The sequence below is a fragment of the Ornithodoros turicata genome, unplaced genomic scaffold (genome assembly GCF_037126465.1).
Source record: "Ornithodoros turicata isolate Travis unplaced genomic scaffold, ASM3712646v1 Chromosome69, whole genome shotgun sequence".
Lineage (NCBI taxonomy): Eukaryota > Metazoa > Arthropoda > Arachnida > Ixodida > Argasidae > Ornithodoros > Ornithodoros turicata.
This window is the reverse complement of record NW_026999390.1, coordinates 35,125-59,939: the sequence shown is the minus strand read 5'-3', so window position 1 is coordinate 59,939 and position 24,815 is coordinate 35,125. Positions and strand designations below refer to the sequence as shown.

The 24,815-nt window shown below is 46.0% G+C and overlaps 1 long non-coding RNA gene across 1 annotated transcript; it reads right to left on the bottom strand.

The window, feature by feature from the left end:
- Positions 1 to 1,848: 1,848 nt before the first annotated feature.
- LOC135374537 (uncharacterized) lies at positions 1,849 to 14,532 on the bottom strand. The gene is made up of 4 exons (XR_010416947.1): positions 14,483 to 14,532; positions 5,563 to 5,598; positions 4,860 to 4,892; positions 1,849 to 2,424 (listed from the first exon to the last, which is right to left on the bottom strand). It is a non-coding gene; the product is annotated as an uncharacterized LOC135374537 (long non-coding RNA).
- Positions 14,533 to 24,815: the final 10,283 nt, after the last annotated feature.

Here is a 24,815-nt window from a genome sequence, read left to right as displayed (position 1 = left end):
AGTCAATCTTAACCAGTCACTTTTGATGTTTCACAACTGGTGTAAAAGGTGGCAACTAGATATTAACTTTTCTAAATGCGCTGTGCTGTCTTTTACCAACAGGAAGATCCCTCTTTCATTTTCTTACATACTTGACGGTCATGCAATACGTAAGGCTGATACGTATAAATATCTGGGTCTGCATTTTTCTTCTAACCTAAACTGGAAAACCCATGTCAAAATTGTTTCGTCTAACGCTCTGCAGAAGCTTGGCTACCTGAAACGAACGTTAAAATTGGCCTCCACGGATACCAAGCTCCTTGCATACAAAACCTTAGTACGTCCAATTCTGGAGTACGCTTCTGTCGTTTGGGACCCTCATTTCAATAGTGACATTAATGTTCTAGAGTCAATTCAAAGTAAGGCAGTTAGATTTCTTATGAAACGTTACGACAGTCAGTTTTCTCCATCTTCCGCACTGAGTTCCACTGCGGCAGAGGCGTGCCCTTGAAAGGTTAAAATTTTTGCATTTAATAGCTCATAAACAGATTAACATACGCCATGAACTTTACTTTACGTTTGCACTGCCGTCCAGTCTTCGGAACTCACACCCATTGAACATTGTTCCTATGCGTTCACGTATAGATGTTTTTAAATATAGTTTTTTTCCTCATACAGTTGATGAATGGAATAGGTTACCTGGTGCTATAAGGGAATTACCTGTGAAAGACTTCTGTAACCAAGCATGCCTGCTCCTGCTATAGCCTCATAGAGGCTGCAGTATTTGAAATAAATAAATAAATAAATAAATAAATAAATAAATAGATCGCCGTTTTGCTGCTCCGCGAGATTACCTTGGTCCATGATGAGAAGCGGGAGCACGGATTCTTCAATTACTGGAGCTGGATCACAGGGAAGGCGGGATAAGGCATCGGCGTTATTGTTCTTCCTCCCTACTCGATGGCGTACACTCTTAAAAATGAACTTCACCGCATAGCACGCTCCTAGCCAACCATCATCTCAAATGATATCGTTATCTGCCTTGATTTGTTGAAAACGAGAGGCGTACGCCTTTTTGTGACACTTATGCTGTTCATAATTGTCACAGAAATGGCGTACGCCTCCCGTTTTCAACAAATAAGGGCATATAACGATATCATTTGAGATGATGGTTGGCTAGGAGCGTGCTATGCGGGGAAGTTCATTTTTAAGAGTGTAGTTCTTGAAGTAGAAGGGACCACCTGATTGGTGGTGTCCGTTTGTATTCCTTACATTCATTAGCCATGCGAGACTAGATTGGTCCGTCACAACAGTAAATGTGCTTCCAAACACGTAGGGTTGGTAACTGATGGCAGGCGTGCACACCGGCAAGGCACTCTTTTTCTGTTGTGCTGTAGTTGCATTCCGCTCTGTTGAGGCGGCGATTGGCGTAAGCAACCACACGTTCTTCGTGTCCATCTCTTTGCACGAGGACAGCACCAATTCCGCAATCGCGCGCGTCCGTGTGTATCTCTGTCGGCTTGCCTGGATCGAAATGGCACAACACTGGTTCAGACACAAGGCGTCGCTTCAGGGTTGCGGCATCACACTCAGCTGTCCATACAAAGGGTACGCCCTTCCCTGTGAGGTCGGTTAATGGTCGGGCTAAGCGCGCAAAATCTTTTATGAAACGGCGATAGCTAGTTTCAGATTCCAAGGAAACTTTGCACTTCTTTCCGGTTCTTTGCACTTCTTTCCGGCTTTTAGTTTTCCACAGCGGGAAGGGGAGCTTGTCCCTTGTCCACGTCTCCCACAGCCGAGGGAAGAACAAAGTCCTCACACAAGGCGGGAAGAGGGACGAGGGAACGGAGTAACTAACAACCAAGACAGTTTCCTGAAGACGAACTGCCTACAGTGGACCAGGCTGCCGCTTATATAGGCCCAGAGGATGGACCCGAGCGCTGGTATCACTGTGACTCAACTTTATTTTAACACAAACACATACAAAACAACGAGGGGCGAGGGTGTCGCCCCCGCAGATGTGCAACAGTTACACGAAGCCATTAATGAAGGGAAGAAGGAGGAGCACAGAAAAGCACAACAAAGGGAGCGTGAAGGATTACATTCTAATATATGCTTACTGTTGATAAATTAGTTAATACTATACGAATATTCAGGCTGTAGAAGACGAAAACGGTTGAAAAAGAGCAAACAAGCATATAAACATACAAAATATCGCGAGAGCACTCACGTCGTATTTATTTTAACTGGACGATTGAGGCGGATTGCCTCGGTGATTACAGCGCTTCGACGGTAAACGAAGTATAATTCTCCATGGTGTTGAAGGCGTCGTCGAACGTCCATTCTTGAATACACACTTTCATTTCGTTGTTCATTGTGCGATGACCTTCCTTCCTTAACGTCCAAAGGCCTTCTCCAGATCCTTGGTAACATCGTCTAAGGTACCTTCATGGATGTAAGTTAGCATGTAAAAAAAAACAATGCTCCAGAATACAGAGGCAATGTACTGCTTGCAATGTACTTGTCTGAAATCTCCACCCAGTGGGCCCATCCAGCTGTCCCCTATCGGCGGTGTCGCGCGCGGAGGAGCCGTACCATTATGGTCTCCGAGGGGTGGCCGTGTAGGGTGCCTGTTTAGGGTGCTCGTTTAGGCGCCTGTAGGGTGCCTCAATACTAACTCCCTCTGCATAGGATGAAGACAACCGCGTCGTCTGCTACGAATTTCCGCCATATTGACTCCCACGCACAGCTTGCGGTACGCTCACAAAGGTGTAGCGATACGCTTAGTGACGCAGTGCATTTTAGAGCTGAGTAAATTTGTAGCAAAGGAGGTTTGAAAAAATCAGTGCATAGCATGCATGCATGGTAAGCGTTGTAGTCAATACGCGGCTTGGCGCCATTCGCTTCTACAAAGGGTGACTCCAGCCTACACCGTGGGAGGGAGCTAGTATTCAGGCACCCTAGGCGTCGGTTTCACCCAACGCCACCAATCGAGAGAGATCATCTATGATACTTTGGCGTCGTCTGCTAGCATTCTTTCCTCCATCCACAGAGGTGACATAAATCCGCCATTTTTGTAAACTACCCTCAAGCGTGCTTGAGCAGCTTGTTGTAAAACCGCCATATTGTCCTGGTCACACGTCAGAGAAAACGTCATTTTGAGGTCATGCGACTTTGTTTACATGTCGTTTTACCGCTTGCCGACATATTCCCGTCGATATAAAGCCAAGAGATGAACGTATTTTGCCAGCGTAAACTAGCTGAAGCTTAACTGCCAGCTGAACTGGCATCCCGAAACCCAGGATCGAACCCGGGATCCGTGGTTCGATCCCGTGTTTCGGCACCAAAATCTAGGAAACGATGACTCCAATTGAGAGAACAAGTGTTTAATGCCACACGAACGAGCAGCTATCCACGAGCTCGATATCTGCTTATTCACGAAGATGAGCGCAGGTGGGGTCAGGTGATCCTCATCCTCTTCGCAATTTCTTATAATAATAACAAAGTGCGTAGGGAGTCGAGAACTACCTGGACGACGCAGACATACTGGGACATCAATTTTGAGAGTGCTCATTCAGCAGCACATTAAGCTAGACAGTGATTCCTCCGCTACCCTCGAGCGACCTGACCCTAACCAGCGTCATCATCAAGCTCTGACACGTCGAAATTGCGTGTGTGTGTTTTTTTCCTATGCTAAGACACTTTCAACGCGCCGTGATATTGAAAAAGAACTTAGACATGCTCCTGGGTTTCTGTTTTGTTTTTCCCCTGAGTCGCATACCCCACTCCCTCAAATGGTGGTAGTGCTGAATGAGCTCGCCGTCGTCGGTCTCACAGAGGTCACTCTCAGAAAAGAATGGAGGGAGGGGGAGTAATGGCAGGATCGGCTCGCCGTTGTTGGCCACACAGAAGTGGGCGTAGTCACGACTATACCAAAACAAAAAAGAAAAGAAGAAAAGAAAGACGAATGGAGGATAGAGGATGAAGGGTGGAGATGCGTAGAGGGTGCATGAGTTAGTCGTGGAGAGCAAAGTGTTAGATGGGTCGTTGAGCAAGACCCGCCTCCTGCAGAAAGAGACCAAGAGACCAACCACTGTCATGAATGATAGAGTTACCGCTTCTGATTCCAAGAGCGAGGGGGGTACTCCTATTATTGACAAGTTGGATATATGATAATTGCTACAACTGTGCGTACGCCCCTCTCTCTCTTCAAATCAGAAGCGATAACCCTATCACTCGTGGCAGTGGTTGGCGCACAACGTGCTGTGCGGTGAAGTTCTGTTCTGAGTGTGCAAAAGCGATGCTAACCACACATGCACGTAGAGTACGCCATTAAAAACGAACTTCACCGCATAGCAGGCTCTTAGCCAACCATCATCTCGAATGGTATCGTTATCTGACTCGATTTGTTAAAAACGTGAGGCGTCCGCTTCTTTTGTGACAATTATGGACAGCATAAGTGTCACAAAAGACGTACGCCTCCCGTTTTCACGATATCATTAGAGATGGTGGTTGGCTAGGAGCGTGCTATGCGTTGAAGTTCATTTATAAGAGTGTAAATATGTACGGCTCTCGTCAAAGCTAACTGTAACAATGCCTTCATAACGAGGGCCGCCCCTCTAACTGTAAATACAAACAAACACTCTCCGCCATTTTTTCTACTAAGCTCCACCAGGGTCCGGAAAGGTTAACTCCCATGCGAGCTGTACATGTTGGCTACACATTTTCATTGGCGGTATTCAAGGAATACCAACTGAAATTGCCTTACGAAACTTCAACCGCCTTCTTGGTTTAGGGTTTTTAGGCCTATCCCTTTATTGCGTAAGGAGGTTTCAAAGCACAAAAATTACAAAATGAAAAGCAAGAAAAGCAGTAGTTACCGTCTCTCATTTTCTGTAGTCGTCTAAGTTCATCTGAAACGAGGAATACTTCGGTTTTACTGTCGCCACTTGAAAGTGCATGTAAGAAACTCGTTTTGGATATAACTTACTCTTGACGATACTATATGTTTCTACAATCCTACACCGTGCACTGTTAAAACAGAATTTCCCCGCATAGCAAGCTCTTAGCCAACCATCATCTCGAATGATATCGTTATTTGACTCGATTTGTTAAAAACAGGAGGCGCCCGCCTCTTTTGTGACAATTATGGAGAGCATAAAAGTCACAAAAAGACGCACGCCTCCCGTTTGCACGATATCATTAGAGATGGTGGTTGGCTAGGAGCGTGCTATGCGTTGAAGTTCATTTCTAAGAGTGTAGATATGTACGTCTCTCGTCAGAGCTAACTGTAACAAGCCTTCATAACGAGGGCCGCCCCTCTAACTGTAAATACAAACAAACACTCTCCGTCATTATTTCTACTAAGCGCCACCAGGGTCCGGAATGGTTAACCCTCATGCGAGCTGTACATGTAGGCTACACATTTTTCATTGGCGGTATTCAAGGAATACCAACTGAAATTGCCTTACCAAACTTCAACCGCCATCTTGGTTCAGGGTTTTTAGGCCTATCCCTTTATTGCGTAAGGAGGTCTCAAAGCACTAAAGTTACAAAATTAAAAGCAAGAAAAGCAGTAGTTACCTTTTGCGCTTTCGTCTAATGCACCGTCAAATCCCCCTGAAACCAGGAATACTTCTGTTTTACTGTCCACCCAAGACAGTGCATGTAAGAAACTCGTTGTGGATATAACTGTTACTCTTGACGATACTATATGTTTCTACAATCCTACACCGTACACTGTTAAAACAGAACTTCACCGCATAGCACGTTTCTAGCCAACCACCAGTCCGAAAGATACCATTCTGCCTTCGGATTTGATGAAAATGGGAGGAGGCGCATATCTGGGAAACATTATGCATGCTCCAGATAGGCCCTTCCTCCTGTTTTCGACATATCGGGAGATAGAATATCATTCAGAATGGTGGTTAGCTTCAAGCTATGGAGTGAATGCTTGTTTGAACAGTGTACTTTACCACATACCTTTCTGCTGTTCAGCTATCGCGAGACACCACTATACACTGTTACACACCACTATAACAGAACTTCACCACATAGCACGCTCCTAGCCAATCATCATTCCTAATTATATCGTTCTGTGCATTGATTTGTTGAAAATTGGAGGAGGTGCCTATCTGGGACAGATTATCTTGTCCCAGATAGGCGACTCCCCCCTGTTTTGAGCAAATCATGACACAGAATGATGTCATTCGGTATGATGGTTGGCTAGGAGCGTGCTATGTGGTGTAGTTCTGTTTTAACAGTGTACGCACTATCACGGCACGAGAAACATATGTCTTAGCAAACAGTTAGTACAAGCAGAACGACTTGCTCCGACAGAATAACCAGGAGCACGCACCACAGATACTGAGTTCCTAGCTTCATACACTGAGTAGAAGAAAAAAAGCAAGATGGTCAATCTTCTGCATCTCCTGTCCAGAGGTACGTGCACATAAAGTCATCTGCTAGCCTCGGCCGCCTTCCCATATTTTCCCTCTCCTCTAACTGGCACACTAGAAATACTAAGCACACACACGAGTGATTCTACTGCACTAGCACGATGGCTATCAAATGGGTTTTCTCGCTCGCACATGGGAATGTTGCACCCTAAATGCAGGCTATACCCCTTTGCAGACTAAGCACGGGCTGACTTTGCACCGTGTTTTTTGTTCTTTTTTCACGACGCACCCAAGTGGTGACGTGACTCTGTTTTGTTCTTGCTGGTCCCGGCCTAAGCTAAAGGTAAACACAAGCTGTGCCAACGTTGCGTAGAGCTTTCGATGCCGTGACGTCACTATACAAATAACGTCCAGTTCCTCTATACAACACCTCTATGATAGCCGAAGGCATGCGCCCTACGTCACCCACAGGGAGGCCTCAGTGAGCTTTTCACTTGTAGAATATGCACCCGTTGAGACAGACCAAGGTTAGGTGAGGAGCCCCTTTTACGTATTTTACACGTTGGGGAGTGGGTCAGGTCGTGTAGAATATACACCCGTCGAGACTGACCAAGGTTAGGTGAGGAGCCCCTTTTACGTATTTTACACGTTGGGGAGTGGGTCAGGTGATGTAGAATATGCACCCGTCGAGACTGGTCAAGGTTAGGTGAGGAGCCCCTTTTACGTATTTTACACGTTGGGGAGTGGGTCAGGTCGTGTAGAATATACACCCGTCGAGACTGACCAAGGTTAGGTGAGGAGCCCCTTTTACGTATTTTACACGTTGGGGAGTGGGTCAGGTGATGTAGAATATGCACCCGTCGAGACTGGTCAAGGTTAGGTGAGGAGCCCCTTTTACGTATTTTACACGTTGGGGAGTGGGTCAGGTCGTGTAGAATATACACCCGTCGAGACTGACCAAGGTTAGGTGAGGAGCCCCTTTTACGTATTTTACACGTTGGGGAGTGGGTCAGGTCGTGTAGAATATACACCCGTCGAGACTGACCAAGGTTAGGTGAGGAGCCCCTTTTACGTATTTTACACGTTGGGGAGTGGGTCAGGTCGTGTAGAATATACACCCGTCGAGACTGACCAAGGTTAGGTGAGGAGCCCCTTTTACGTATTTTACACGTTGGGGAGTGGGTCAGGTGATGTAGAATATGCACCCGTCGAGACTGGTCAAGGTTAGGTGAGGAGCCCCTTTTACGTATTTTACACGTTGGGGAGTGGGTCAGGTCGTGTAGAATATACACCCGTCGAGACTGACCAAGGTTAGGTGAGGAGCCCCTTTTACGTATTTTACACGTTGGGGAGTGGGTCAGGTCGTGTAGAATATACACCCGTCGAGACTGACCAAGGTTAGGTGAGGAGCCCCTTTTACGTATTTTACACGTTGGGGAGTGGGTCAGGTGATGTAGAATATGCACCCGTCGAGACTGGTCAAGGTTAGGTGAGGAGCCCCTTTTACGTATTTTACACGTTGGGGAGTGGGTCAGGTCGTGTAGAATATACACCCGTCGAGACTGACCAAGGTTAGGTGAGGAGCCCCTTTTACGTATTTTACACGTTGGGGAGTGGGTCAGGTGATGTAGAATATGCACCCGTCGAGACTGGTCAAGGTTAGGTGAGGAGCCCCTTTTACGTATTTTACACGTTGGGGAGTGGGTCAGGTCGTGTAGAATATACACCCGTCGAGACTGACCAAGGTTAGGTGAGGAGCCCCTTTTACGTATTTTACACGTTGGGGAGTGGGTCAGGTGATGTAGAATATGCACGCGTCGAGACTGGTCAAGGTTAGGTGAGGAGCCCCTTTTACGTATTTTACACGTTGGGGAGTGGGTCAGGTCGTGTAGAATATACACCCGTCGAGACTGACCAAGGTTAGGTGAGGAGCCCCTTTTACGTATTTTACACGTTGGGGAGTGGGTCAGGTGATGTAGAATATGCACCCGTCGAGACTGGTCAAGGTTAGGTGAGGAGCCCCTTTTACGTATTTTACACGTTGGGGAGTGGGTCAGGTCGTGTAGAATATACACCCGTCGAGACTGACCAAGGTTAGGTGAGGAGCCCCTTTTACGTATTTTACACGTTGGGGAGTGGGTCAGGTGATGTAGAATATGCACCCGTCGAGACTGGTCAAGGTTAGGTCAGGAGAGCCTTTTACGTATTTTACACGTTGGGGAGTGGGTCAGGTCATGTAGAATATGCACCCGTCGAGATTGACCAATGTTAGGTGAGGAGAAAATGTTACGTATTTCACACGTTGGGGAGCGGGTCAGGTCATGTAGAATATGCACCCGTCGAGACTGACCAAGGTTAGGTGAGGAGAGCGTGTTACGTATTTCACACATTGGGGAGTGGGTCAGTTCCTGTAGAATATGCACACGTTGAGACAGACCAAGGCTAGGACAGCAGAGCCGTTTATATATTTCACACGTTGGGGAGTGGGTCAGGTCATGGCGAATATGCACCCGTCGAGACTGACCAAGGTTAGGTGAGGAGAGCGTGTTACGTATTTCACACGTTGGGGAGTGGGTCAGTTCATGTAGAATATGCACCCGTTGAGACTGACCAAGGTTAGTTGAGGAGAGCCTTTTACGTATTGCACACGTTGGGGAGTGGGTCAGTTCATGTCCAATATCACCCGTCGAGACGGACCAAGGTTTTGCGAGGAGACCCTTTTACGTATTTCACACGTTGGGGAGCGGGTCAGGTCATGTAGAATATGCACCCGTCGAGACTGACCAAGGTTAGGTCAGGAGATCCTTTTCACTATTTCACACGTTGTTGAGCGGGTCAGGTCATGTCGAATATGCACCCGTCGAGACTGACCTAGGTTAGGTGAGGAGACCTTTGTACGTATTTCACACGTTGGGGAGTGGGTCAGTTCATGTAGAATACGCACCCGTCGAGACTGACCAAGGGAAGGTGAGTAGATCCTTTTACGTATTTCACACTTTGGGGAGTGGGTCAGGTCATGTAGAATATGCACCCGTCGAGACTGACCAAGGTTAGGTGAGGAGAGCCTGTTACGTAATTCACACGTTGGGGAGTGGGTCAGGTCAGGTCATGTAGAATATGCACCCGTCGAGACTGACCAAGGTTAGGTCAGGAGAGCCTTATCCGCATTTCACACGTTGGGGAGTGGGTCAGGTCATGTAGAATATGCACCTGTCGAGACTGACCAAGGTTAGGTGAGGACACCCTTTTACGTATTTCCCACGTTGGGGAGTGGGTCTGTTCATGTAGAATACGCGCCCGTCGAGACTGACCAAGGTTAGTTGAGGAGAGCATGTTGTGTATTTCACACGTTGGGGAGCCGGTCAGGTCATGTAGAATATGGACCTGTCGACACTGACCAAGGATAGGTCAGGAGAGCCCTTTCTGTATGTAGCACGTTTGGAGGCGGGTCAGGTCATGTAGAATATGCACCCGTCGAGACTGACCAAGGTTATATAGGAGAGCCTTTTCCGTATTTCACACTTTGGGGAGTGGGTCAGGTCATGTAGAATATGCACCCGTCGAGACTGACCAATGTTAGGTGACGAGAGCCTTCTACGTATTCCACACGTTGGGGAGTGGGTCAGTTCATGTAGTATATGCTCCCGTCGAGAGTGACCAAGGTTAGCTGAGGAGACCCTTTTACGTATTGCACACGTTGGGGAGTGGGTCAGTTCATGTCTAATATCACCCGTCGAGACGGACCAAGGTTTTGCGAGGAGACCCTTTTACGTATTTCACACGTTGGGGAGCGGGTCAGGTCATGTAGAATATGCACCCGTCGAGACTGACCAAGGTTAGGTCAGGAGATCCTTTTCACTATTTCACACGTTGTTGAGCGGGTCAGGTCATGTCGAATATGCACCCGTCGAGACTGACCAAGGTTAGGTGAGGAGAGCCTGTTACGTATTTCACACGTTGGGGAGTGGGTCAGTTCATGTAGAATACGCACCCGTCGAGACTGACCAAGGGAAGGTGAGTAGATCCTTTTACGTATTTCACACTTTGGGGAGTGGGTCAGGTCATGTAGAATATGCACCCGTCGAGACTGACCAAGGTTAGGTGAGGAGAGCCTGTTACGTATTTCACACGTTGGGGAGTGGGTCAGGTCATGTAGAATATGCACCCGTCGAGACTGACCAAGGTTAGGTCAGGAGAGCCTTATCCGCATTTCACACGTTGGGGAGTGGGTCAGGTCATGTAGAATATGCACCTGTCGAGACTGACCAAGGTTAGGTGAGGACACCCTTTTACGTATTTCCCACGTTGGGGAGTGGGTCTGTTCATGTAGAATACGCGCCCGTCGAGACTGACCAAGGTTAGTTGAGGAGAGCATGTTGTGTATTTCACACGTTGGGGAGCCGGTCAGGTCATGTAGAATATGCACCTGTCGACACTGACCAAGGATAGGTCAGGAGAGCCCTTTCTGTATGTAGCACGTTTGGAGGCGGGTCAGGTCATGTAGAATATGCACCCGTCGAGACTGACCAAGGTTATATAGGAGAGCCTTTTCCGTATTTCACACTTTGGGGAGTGGGTCAGGTCATGTAGAATATGCACCCGTCGAGACTGACCAATGTTAGGTGACGAGAGCCTTCTACGTATTCCACACGTTGGGGAGTGGGTCAGTTCATGTAGTATATGCTCCCGTCGAGAGTGACCAAGGTTAGCTGAGGAGACCCTTTTACGTATTTCACACGTTGGGGTTGGGTCAGTTCATGTAGAATATGCACCCGTCGAGACTGACCAAGGTTATGTGAGGATACCCTTTTACGTATTTCACACGTTGGGGAGCGGGTCAGTTCATGTAGTATATGCACCCGTCGAGACTGACCAAGGTTGGGTGAGGAGAGCCTATGTATTTCACACGTTGGGGAGTGGGTCAGTTCATGTAGAATACGCACCCGTCGAGACTGACCAAGGTAAGGTGAAGAGACCCTTTTACGTATCTCACACGTTGGGGAGTGGGTCAGTTCATGTACAATACGCACCCGTCGAGGCTGACCAAGGTTAGGTGAGGAGAGCCTGTTACGTATTTCACACGTTGGGGAGTGGGTCAGTTCATGTAGAATATGCACCCGTCGAGACTGACCAAGGGAAGGTGAGGACACCCTTTTACGTATTTCCCACGTTGGGGAGTGGTTCTGTTCATGTAGAATACGCACCCGTCGAGACTGACCAAGGTAAGGTGAAGAGACCCTTTTACGTATCTCACACGTTGGGGAGTGGGTCAGTTCATGTACGCACCCGTTGAGACTGACCAAGGTGAGGTGAGGAGACCCTTCTACGTATTTCAGACGTTGGGGAGTGGGTCAGTTCATGTACGCACCCGTTGAGACTGACCAAGGTAAGGTGAGGAGACCCTTCTACGTATTTCAGACGTTGGGGAGTGGGTCAGTTCATGTAGGATACGCACCCGTCGAGACTGACCAAGGTTAGGTGAGGAGAGCCTGTTACGTATTTCACACGTTGGGGAGTGGGTCAGGTCATGTAGAATATGCACCCGTTGAGACTGATCAAGGTTATGTCAGGAGACCCTTCTACGTATTTCAGACGTTGGGGAGTGGGTCAGTTCATGCAGAATATGCACCCGTCGAGACTGACTAAGGTTGGGTGAGGAGAGCCTTTTACGTATTTATGACCATGAAAATAAATGTTGAATTTCAAAAGAGGCGGGCGGTGGTGTGAGCTTTTGTCGGGAGCCGAACTTGAGGTGCCGCCATTATCCTAGTTCTGGATTCGGCAACTGTTGACAAATACGTTAACTGAACATGTTATTTAAATACACCAACATCAACATTAAATACATAGAACTGCTCCAGAGGAAGACCTACCTGATATTATTATATTACAGAATATTACAATCGTCCCTGATTAATATGGACAATTCGAATTATGGACATTATTTTCTTGGAACGAAACTTTTCCCATGTAATGGTGTCTCGATAATATGAATCTTCGCTTTTCGGACAATGGACTGCACAGACGGCGACCGACCCCGTACACTCTTAAAAATGAACTTCACCTCATAGCACGCTCCTAGCCAACCATTATCTCGAATGATATCGTTATCTGCCCTGATTTGTTGAAAACGGGGGGCGTACGCCATTTCTGTGACACTTATGCTGTTCATAATTGTCACAGAAAAGGCGTACGCCCCGTGTTTTCAACAAGTCAGGGCAGATAACGATATCATTCGAGATAATGGTTGGCTAGGAGCGTGCTATGCGGTGAAGTTCATTTTTAAGAGTGTAGAACTTTATGTATCCTTTAGCTATTATGGACACCTTCCCATGACGGCAACCTTTGGAGAGAACAGGGTGCAGGGGCGGATCAAGGATTTTCCTGAGAGCGGGGTCCAGCCTTGCCCAGCACTGTAGGTACGCAATCGAGGTCAATTAAACACTATGTGAAGACCGAAATTGAAGAGGGGGTCAGGACATCCTAATCCCCCCTCTAGATCCGCCCCTGACAGGGGGTGACACGCCCTTCTTCGACACTCTTAAAAATGAACTTCACCGCATAGCACGCTCGTTTTCAACAAATGAGGGCAGCTAACGATATCATTCGAGATTATGGTTGACTACGAGTGTGCTATGCGGCGAAGTTCGTTTTTAAGAGGGTAGAATCCTCCTTTTATCAGTTTGAGTACACCCTAAAAACTCAACTTCACTGCATAGCACGCTCTGCGCCAACCATTGCCACGAATGATAGGGTTATCGCTTCTGATTCGAGGAGAGAGAGTGGGGGGGCGCACGTCTTTTTGTGTCAGTTATCATGTATTGAAATTGACAGAAAAAGGCGTACGCCTCCCTTTCTCTTGGAATCAGAAGCGATAATCCTTCATTCGTGGCAACGGTTGGCGCAGAGCGTGCTATGCCTGGGATGTGATGCGGGGGATGATTCTGGAGGGGGCATGATGACGTAATAGCTATGACGTAATAGTGGACCCGGACGCTGAAGCCGAGCACCTGAGCATTTTCGACGAAACGGACACCGAAAAGGAGCTGACTGACGACGCAATTCCGGAGACGATGGAGCAACCGGCATCCGACGAGAGTTCCTAAAACTAGTTGGACGTTTTCTGTGACAATGCGGGCAGTGCTAAGCCTCTTGTCACAGCAGCAATGGCTCGGGAAGGGCTGCAAACAGCGCTGCAATTCTTCCAAGACAACGAGGATGAGCCTCAAGCAATTAAAGTTGCGGATATTCCAGCGACTACGACTTCCACGATGTACATGCACAAGCAGACGGTGATAACCGGATTTTTTTTCACAATTAATGCTGTCTGGTTGGATATTATGAACGACTCACTTCATGGACAATTTTTTTGCTAAGGACGAAAGTGTAGATATTAACGAGGGACGAATGTTCTGTTGGGGGACACGGTTAGCTAAAATCGCATGTCAGTACACTGTTAAAACAGAACTTCACCACATATCACGCTCATAGCCAACCATCATTCCGAATCATATCACTCTGTGTATTGATTTGTTGAAAATAGGAGGAGGGGCCTATCTGGGACACATTATGCTTGTCCCAGACAGGCGCCTCCCCCCTGTTTTGAACAAATCAGGACACAGAGTGATATCGCTCGGAAATGATGGTTGGCCAGGAGCGTGCTATGTGGTGAAGTTCTGTTTTAACAGTGTAGTTCCGCGGCCCATGTTACCCCTGCTGCGTTTAAAAGTGTTGTGCCGATATTATATTTGAAGCGTGCTGCAAGTGCTTATCACTCGAAAGAAATAGTCTCGCAACACCTGGAGATTTGAGATGAGATAAACCACGAAGTGCTGATTTTAAACAGCCGTGTCCCCTACAGCACATGCATTGCACAGCACAGCATGTGTAACAGGGGTTCAGTTTTTAAAAGCAGCATAGCTTATATCATACTTAGTGCGTGGGCGGACATCATGGCGTTTAATATCATTAGCAAATGTCGTGGGGCGCAAGCTTCGTAAATAATGTCATTCGAGACCCGAATGACGTTAACACGAAAAGGCTGTAGCGGTATCTGTTTTGCAACAGGGTGAAGTTATGAGGATTGCAACGAACGCGCAGCGTACCTCCGATCTGTTCGAGTCCTCCTTCCTGTGCGCCAACCAGGACTTCCAGAACTAGAAAAAAAAAAAGGTTAATGGGGAGTGTGCAGAATGTTCACATGAGCGAATAGATGTGCTAGTGAGTACAAAAAATATACTGAAAGCAGGCACTTGTAGTGCGTTTCAGGGCAGGCTGGTACGCTACTGGCCTGGGTAAATCGTTTAGTTTTATTAGGGATGAAGTAGAGACTTAGCTACTTGTCTCAAATATGTACCTCGTAATGTATTTCCTTACAAAAAATGATGAATACGATACTTTTCTACCCCCCCCCTCCGTTCCTTTCAGCTTCAGTGTGGATGCCTTCTGAAATGGTTCCACCGTCCCTACGCTTCGCACGTGGTGTTCGGAGCCAGTTGAAAAGAGCTAGTAGGGTTCCGGATAATCACGTCACTGACCTCATAAAACCACCTTGTGGTCTTCCTCACTGTGCTAAAGCTGTTCTAAGGACATTCCATGCATTTGTGAAAGCCATGAACCCGGAGCGGACGACGCGAGGCTTTACCCGGATCGCTTGGAAAATAACCGGACATTTGGGCCACCAAATGCATCTCGAAGTAAATCCAATGTGAAACATCACTGAAAATGAAAAGAAGTTGATTTAATAATTTGGCAGCGTGAAACACACAAAGCCTTCTCGAGGCGAGCTCCCGCCTGTGAAGCATAAACGAAAAGAAGTGCTCCCCCGCCACCGGGAGCTCTGGAAATAAAAAAAAAAGGAGTGGAGAAAAAAAAATTCATGCGCACTTGTGAGCTCAAAAAACATTCTCTTGGCCCTCGCTCCATTATATAGCTTAGCTCCCGGGACCTGCAGCTCGGAGCCCAGCCCTCCCCTTAGGGAAGGCGCTCTCCCTCTCACTAGAGTCACTAAATAAGCTCCGCTTCAGAGTATCGACACTGAGGTCTAAGGGAGAGCAGGACCGCCATCTTGTTTCCGCACCACATCGGTATCATCCCCATTTGAGGATCGTAAAAGGGCTAACGTAATGCTCGCTGTGGGATTAAGAAGCGTGTATGATTGTTGCGCGATAATCCATGTATTGTCAACCAGAGCGTCCAGAAGATGTCAAGGTGAGCTCAAGGCCGTCAACTTATCCATGACGAAAACCCGGGACTGGGAAAAAGACGAAAAACAGACGACACAACACAAAGTCTCAAGAGTGACGTTGAGACTTTGTGTTGTGTCGTCTGTTTTTCTTCTTTTTCCCAGTCTCGGGTTTTCGTCATGGATCTTAGCCACCAGCTCGCTTGCTTTTTAACCATTTTATCTGCGTCAACTGATGCTCGTACAGTAAAGGAACATTTCACCCGCGCACGACAGATGGCATCGTGCGTGAACGTGAGCTGTGCGCGTGCGCAGCGTGGCGCGGAAACAAGATGGCGCATGCTCGCTCTTGGAACTCAGTGTCGATACTCTGAAGCGTAGCTTATTTAGTGACTCCGGCTCTCACCTCCCTGTCGGAACGGCTGCGCAGACACACTTAGTATCGGAGAAGTAATCCGTCAAGGGTGGTGTCCGAACAGAAAAACGTCGTTGAACTGTAGGTGTGATGGTAATAGTGGGTGCCTGATATACATGTAGCCGGGATATTTCGTTTTGAACCAGTCGGAAATATTTGAAATTGAATTTAATTTGATTTTGCAACCCCGGCTGCGCGCTCCCGGCGGAATTCAGGAAACAGTGCGCGTACCGACGTCACTGGAGTCGGTTACGAAGGCTGGCTGTCCGTCACAAAATGCGGTCTGGCTTCCGACACGCAATTTAATGCCACACTGTCGCTATAGAAACATCTCCGTTCACGCTTTCGGTGGTATCCGATTGCAACCAGCCTGGCGACGCCGTCAGGTGAGTGATTGGGAATCTCGCCAACAATGTCAATTACGTCATTGGAACGGGCTAAGCAGGGAAAGGCTGTTTCAATCGGAAGCTGGCAGTTGGTTTCAAATTCCATGTTTTTGCTGTTTTATGAAAAAAAAAAAAGGAAAGAAACAGAAGAAAAACACGAACGGACTTCATCGGAAAAATTTTTTGACGTTTTCTTCTTGGAGGGCATCTCCAAGTGGATATCACATTAACTTTAGAATTCCGGATTCCTCGCGGACGCCAACTGAAACGAGGAACGAGAACTCGTTTGTTTTCGCTGTTGAGTAACGCATTTCGTACTTTTTTTCCCCTTTTCGTTAACGGTTGCGAGTTAAAGCCTCTTTAAAACGAACCCATACCGGTATTGCAACACGAAACTAACCTGACACACACACAAGAAAAAAAAAAACCTTCAAATCACATCAGATCATATTTTCCTTGGGGGGAGGGGGGTTAACTTTGGTTCTCGAGGTACAAAAATGTGCCAAGATTTCGACGCAGAAAGAACTGTCGCTGCACGTACGTTTCGAATTTAGAAATATTGCAAAATGTAGCTATCGAAAGAAAAAAAAAAGTAAAAAATTATAGATTGACGATGAAGTGGGGTGATGTACCGAAAATTCGTTCTATATGTACCTTACTTCTGTAAGAATAGCATGGCAGTGATCATTTGTGGGTTTACGTCGCGAAACAACTTGTAAGAATAAGGGCGTGTAACCAACGCTTACCAATTAGGCAAACGAACAGACAGAAGGTGTACTTGAACATCGTAGAAGGCCTCACTGCAAAGGAAGGCCAACACCTCAGTTATCCTTTTGTCCACACCACTCCTCTTTCACTCGCATGCTAACCTACACTCTAAAGAAAAAAATACTCCTTGTGGACACTAAATGCATTGCCACAAAAAACAGTCCCTTTCGGGAGTAAATGAATGCCACTGAATATTTCACGCTCTGTTCCAAGAGTCCCAGGTAAGTATTTCGTGACCATGCATGAAAATAGTTTGAATCAAACCGTCAACCGGTGATATATCGAGTGGTATAAAATCTTGCGACATACACATACATAGAGCGCAATTTGCTAACAAAGGAACGCTGTTTCCTACTCTGTGGGTGGAAAATTGCAAAGTTGGCTAAGTTATACAGCCGTATCCCATCAGATCGACGAAGAGCACATATTTACGGAGTATATTGCATTCAGAAGGCCATTTGTGACATTTAGAGACAATTTGCTGTGTAAATGTGGCTGTCGGGGGACTAAAATGGGGAGTAAATGCAATCTGGGGGACTAGAACTTGCAATTACTCCCCATTTTACTCCTTTTTTCGAGTATATACATGTACTCGTCACACACTGACGATTGGCCAGAGGCGTCATAGCTACCACAACATCAATATGAATGTAAGCATGTTTTCCTGTGGTAACAAATTATTACTAATACCGCCGGTAAATTTGCCTAAACTGGAACCCGTAATCGAAAACGGGATTTACGCCTAAACTATTAAGCCCGAACCAGAACAAAATCGGCCACGGATATCTCGGTAACGGCATTGCATTCTCGATAAAAGGTATCTTTTTCTTTCTAGAAATTTCCTCTAGTGGTCTTATAAAGGAAGCTGCTCCCGGAATTCAACATTGACGTTCCTGAACCTTCTACGAGAAGGCTTTGCTTCCTTTTCTTTTTTTTTAAGCATTACAACTCGAAGGCCCGCCGACAATCACGCATGAAGCCACTCATTGAAACTCCTGTCGTATAGCGTACACCAAATATGCACAGATAAAAAAAAAATCATACGAGGCGAGGCCACGATAGTCGTGTCATAGCCCAACTACAGTCACTGCAGATGTCGTGGTCCAAATTAGGCGACTTTCTCTGAGCTCCACTAACTTTAACACAGCTGACGTCCCGCACAATATGTCTTCATGGCATCTGGAAGGCAATAATGACAGTAAATCCACACTCTAGTCCCAATGCAAAATAGAGCAAAAGTGCCATTGGCCAATGAAAGACACGCGTAGTGAATCAAGTAAGAATGCTCGCTTCGGCGAGAAAACGGCGCAATTTGCCGTGCCGTCCATGTCCGCCGTTGCGGTAGGTGTGAACTAGCCCCATGTCTTACCATCCAACGAAAACTGTGCTTGAGTACCTGAAAAACTGCTCCTCAGAAAACTCTTAGTGCATGTACTTCCCAGCAGTACACAAGAGTGTAAACAGCAGCATCACAAAACGCAGAATGCCTCAGAGGATACAAACACACACAAATTACATGGAGTGATTCAAAAGCCGGACTACACAAGCCATAATATCATTCCTACGACGTTCTCACAGCGTACAAGCAATCCAACAACAACAACAACAGATAAATTAATGATGATGAATGGGAAAATTCACCACATGAGGTGCGGCTCACTACCCCAAGGCACAATGGACAGGATGAGATCCGTCCAAGCAAGCCATGGATGCATACTAAAATGTATTACTGGCACATCAGCGCGACGCAACCAATACTACCTTTATTATTGTTCCTGACATTCGTCTACATGGTGACTGTCACTGCTCAGTCGCGCTTACAGTCGCACAGTTCGGCGAAAACGTCATCGGTCCATTTTATGCGGTGATCCAAATTATAGAAGCTTCCCCTACATCGCCTAACCTTGCATTCAGAGGTAATCGTCCCTCGTCGACCACATGGCTTGCGCAGTCATGTATTCTCGATTGTCTTAAGTGCCATTTTTGCAAGGCGCAGCCGTATGGTATAACCAGAAGTGTATTAAGACGAACATGCGAGCGAAAAGCTCTATGCTCCTGCTGGCCTCCTTGCGGGTTGCCTGGGGAGGATGTGAAAGTTTATTAAATGATGGGTGATGCCTGGGGGGATATAGGTTTATTGCAAAGAAAAACAAAGAAAGAGGCGAAAGAGGCCTGACTCCAGAAGCCGACTTGGTGATGCCCGGGTGATAATGCATGTTCCTTGTTTGTTCCTGCTATGCGTAGACAGATTAGAGCACTGCACGAGCCGCGTTCCCAGGGCCATTCCCGGCGCGAGCCCCGCCTTCCTTTGATTTACCCGCCCGGTCCTCGCCCGTCTGCTCGATACCTGTCCCGGGTCCGGCCCAAGCCCGAAGAATTTCTAGGTTTCTGGCCCAGGCCCGGCACGAGCTCGAGAAAGTTATAGGCTACCCGGCCCGGCCAAGAGTTGCGGACTCTTAAATTGATACTGGCTAAAAGGTGGTGTAACAGAGGCTCGATCCCGACCTATAGCCCAGGCAATGTACCTGCACGGGCCCATAATGGTCAAACCCGTGCCCAGCCGAGGCCAGCAAAAAAGTGGCTTTACCCGGCTCGGCCCACGGACCCGTGCAGTGCTCTAAGACATGTATGGTTAGTTCTATGGGACAGCTCTGGAGTGTACCGTGCCATCCTCCAATTGCACCTTTCCTCAGCTCCCAAAAGGCTATTTGCCTGCAGCTATGCTCTAATTGGCTTTTGTTTCTTTTAGAAGGCAAACGTCATGCTGGAGAGTTCTGGACTTCCTTTTCTGACTTTAAAAAAATGTACGTGCCCATGACAACATATGCACGCTACAGAAGCCACATGCAAGAATATCACGAATAAGCGTCCAATATCTGCAACAATCGCGTAAGAATACTTAAAATAGTTCACACACGGGCAAAGAACAGTGAGCAAAAAAGTAAACGCCGTTTACGCTCCTTAATAAAGAAGTAGAGCTAACAACAGAATTCAGAATGTACAAATATTATATGAAAACACATACATGTTACAGAGTCAACCTTGAAGGATAGCGTGAAGAATATGTGCAGGATGATCTCTCACACGGACCCTGCGGAATGACGAACAGAAACTGGGACATTCGAGTTACAAAACGCACAACGCAAAACGTACATACGCCACTTGCGCATGTGGATGCAGATGTAGGAAAACACCGAGTACAACAAGTGGAGCATGCGGTAGCAGTTCAAAAAAACAGTCAGAAAAAAAAGGGGGGGAGGGCTGGCAGCTGAGCTCGCGCGTGTATCGCGCTTCCTGGTACGTAGCACCACGGGGCTCCACCACCTGGAAACGAGGCTGCGAAACACACACGCGCAGTGATATTTGTGTTTTGTTGATTTGATCCAACCCGGATCTCCACGTGCCCTGTGACCATACCTGGGTAAATTACTTCAAAAATGTAATTAAATTACATTACTCATTACTCTAGTTAGAATTTAATTAAATTACATTACCCGTTACTGCAATTGAAATGTAATGAAATTACATTACAGTTACTACGAAAAAGTAATGACATTACAAAGTCATTACTGCGGGTCTAATCGTAACGATATTGAGGATGTGGAAATTCACTGACAGACAACACTGCGTTGCAAAAGCAACACATATTTTACTCTGTGCCGATTGAATGCGTCACCGTTCATATGAGCGTTTTCACTGGTCAGTCGGCAACTCTCTTTCTGCCAAGTGCCAACACAGAACACACACTCGATTCTTTTTTAAAAAGTAATCAGTAATGTCACAAAATTACTGCCCAAATGTAATTAAATCATATTACAAATTACATAATGTCAAAAGTAATGCATTACGTTACAAATTACCAGAAAAGGTAATTCATTACGTAATTTCATTGCAGTATATAATGACATTACTACCCAGGTATGCCTGTGACTGTTCTTTGTGGTTACCATGATGACGGTGTGACCACAAGGTGTCCAGCGCATCAGTGTTGGCTACTGACGCTAATCTGGAATGGCAGCGGTAAGGTAGAGTTTCCGTCGCCAGAGGAGAAGTTTTTATGTCATTACATCCAACATGCCGTTACATTCATCGTGCTAGTACATCCAAAAGCGAGATAGTACATCCATCATTCCTTTACATCGAACGAGCAGTTACATCTAACGTGTGCTTTCATCCATTTTTGGCTGATACGTCCACAGGCCACTACGTCCAACGGCGTTCTTACATGCCCTGGCTGTGCTGTCTGAGGTTTTTCCTGGGCTTTCCAACTATATGAATGAGATGAGATGTTTCACCGCAACAATTGCGCTACAATACCCCAGTGCATGTGGGTTAACATATGAGCGGGATGACGATGGAGAAGATGAGGCAAACACAGTCGCGCACACACATGACACACGCAAATGAGATATCACACACGCGGGGGCGTCGTAACTGATAAGGATAGGAGTTCATCCTGCTGGCCACCGGAGATGTAGTGCTGTGAAGATCGCATCTCTCCATTCGTGGCAAAACCTCTGAGGTCAGAGGAGTTCATGCAAGCTGGTAGACGTCAGAAACAGATAGAATGAGCGCAGGCATTGACAGTACTGCACAACGTTAGAACAAGGACCCAAGGTTGCTGCAAGGCTGAGAAGCTTGTTGTTTATACGGGTCAGTTGGAACTGGAGTATTGCCGAACTGTATAGAGGGCAGTCGATGAGGACGTGTTGGATGCTCTTCAACGTATACTGGATACCGAGCTCAGTGTCGTTTGAAACAAGGCGTAACGCAATCACGATACCTGTCTACACCGGGAAAAGAACATCCACCTAAACGGCGCAAAAGTGTGAGTACTTTTGGTGTGAGTCCGTGCGGCCCAAATGCTTATCACAGATTTCACGATTCTGTAAGCGGGTTAATTCTCATCTGCGCGACTTGGAACCTTACGGCACGCAAGAGAGAGAGAGAGAAAGAGAGATACAGAGAAAAAAAAGGACAAAGTGGAAATTACCGAATCACTAAACCTAGGCGGTGCACTGCTGATAAAAATAGACTTTGCTTAGCAGTGTCTTAGAGACCGTATTTTACAGAACAGTTACGTAATATATTGAACAGATGTATCTGCTTTCATGTTTTCAGGTAACTTCCTCAACGGAGCCTGAAACCACTGAGGTGAGACAGCATCATCACTGCAACCCACTATTCAGAGAAGACGAATGCTGTGCAGCCTCCTTCCAGATTCCTCTTTGCAGTATTCTTTTACTTACCATACAGGCTCTGTATATTGTTCACAAGTTTGTCTGTTTTTTGTCTGTTTGTTGGTTTTCAGTTTATTTTATCGCAAATATGATATTCAGGAGGATATTTTCATGACAAATGAATAAGCTAGGTTGCTTTTAAGGGGTGCAGACTTTTGCTCCTTATCTTGTAATCCTTATCTCAGGTGGACTAAGTAGTACGAGGGGGTGTCGAGGGAGACCGGTGTCCAGTTAGCTCCATGGGTGTCTGGTTCGAACCCCACAGCGTCTGGGACACCGTCGCGTATTTTTCCCTGCGCGGCGCCTGTGCGGAGGGTTGTCCGCGCGCTTATCGGCGAGGGGAGGGCTGCGTGCGCGTTTGCCCTCTCACATTTTTCAGCCTGGGCCAACTTCTTTCATCATTTTTCAATCTGCGCCAAATTTTTTTGCGACTTTTTCCAGTGCGCGACAGGCGGCGCTCGGGTGGAGGGCTGCTGCGGTGGGCGGAGCGTGGCCGGATGGTTGCGTGAGCGCTTACTCGCTCACATTTTTCAGCCTGGGCCGACTTCTTTCATCATTTTTCAATCTGTGTCGACTTCAATCGCAATTTTTTTCCCGCTACAGCAGGTGTGCAGTAGGCGATTTACATGCAAAGGATAGCCATACACAAAAGTACAAGTGAAAATATATTTATTAAAGTCATTAGTGTCAGGAATTATGTTATGACTCCGTGTGAAAGAGAAAAACTCAGCCAAAAAATCTGATGCAATAGCATTGAAGGGGTATTTTATTAGTGATAATCACGCAAGTTTTCAATTAAGCAGAAGGAGTAGCACATTTTTAATAAAAGAAGATATTTTTAATCAATACGATTACTATCAAATTAAAAGTATTATTATAAAAAGTCTAACATGACCACCATAGCGGAGTTTTAATTACATAGTTCTAATATGTAACTTCATGCGCAGCAGCTAATATTCCATTATGATACATTTAATCAAATAATATATTTTTAATCAATATAATTACAATCAAAATTAAAAGCTTTATTATAAAAAGTCTAACATTATTATACGTGACCACCATAGTGGAGCTTTAATTACAAGTACCGATAGATGTATTTAATTGCGGACAGCAGAGAACCTGGAAGACCATGGGACACGAACACAAGAGGAAATAAAATCTATAACACTATAAAGAAGATATTCTTAATCAAAACAACAGAGGAGGAGAATAATCTATCATTTTAACTATCATAAAATCATCCTCGTGACTTATCTAGTCGAACCACATACAATTTTCATTCTAAGAGACACTACAAACCTTACTTTGTTTGATGAATTCAACACAGAAAAGATATTAAAAAATGAACTTCAACACATAGCACGCTCCTAGCCAACAATCAGCTCTAATAATATCTGCCCTGATTTGTTGAAGACGGGAGGCGTATACCTGACAGTTATGAACATTTTCGAGCGCAATAGGGAAGATTATTCCAACATTACACAATTAATCAATTTCTTATTAAGTAAACAGCATAGACATACGGAAATAATAAGAAAAACGATCAACAGGTAATAGAGAACCAAAACACATCACATAAACAACAGACACATGCAGGAAAACAAATGAAAAATAATCTATCAAAACGATCAACATGCACGGATGATTGACAGAGAAACACTTTGAACAGCACATGATGAATAATTTAATACAGCACAGAGCTCACGCTGAATAGCAGAGAAACAATCTAAACGGCGCATCTGCCAACATGTAAAAAACAGACAGGAAAATATTACTGAAACAAGATCAACAGCTAATAGAGAGCCAAAATCCAACACGTAAACAAGAGGTACACAAAGGATAAATAGTTGAAGAACAATCTAACAAAACAAGAAACATGCACGGATGAATAGCAGAGAAACACTCTAAACGGTATATCTAAACAACAGACACATGCAGGAAAATAATTGAAAAAGAATAATCAAAACGATAAACATGCACGGATGAATAGCAGAGAAACGCTTTGAACGATGCATCTGCCAACATGTAAACAACACACCGGAAAATAATAGCGAAACAAACTATCAAACATTACAATTTGAAATAATATATCTTTTGAACTATCATAAAATCAACCTTGCGAGCTAACAATATAGAATTTTCATCCTACTCAGGCACTATAAACATTACCTTGACAGAGCTATCCAAACACGCACCACAGCTATGCTTTACACAGTACAACCAGGCTCGAGACCCGGCGGGGTCACTCTCTCCCTCTATGCAGCTCGGTGGGGTCACTTTCTCCATCTATACAGCCCAAAGCATGGAACCTGTTGTCAATCTGTGGGGGTGGGGAAATCCTCTTTTTTTTTCACATTCTTTTCTCCAAAAGGAAATATTCTTAGGATCGGTGTACAGAGACGAATTTTTTATTGATCGCAAATAGACATTGGAATTCTTCGA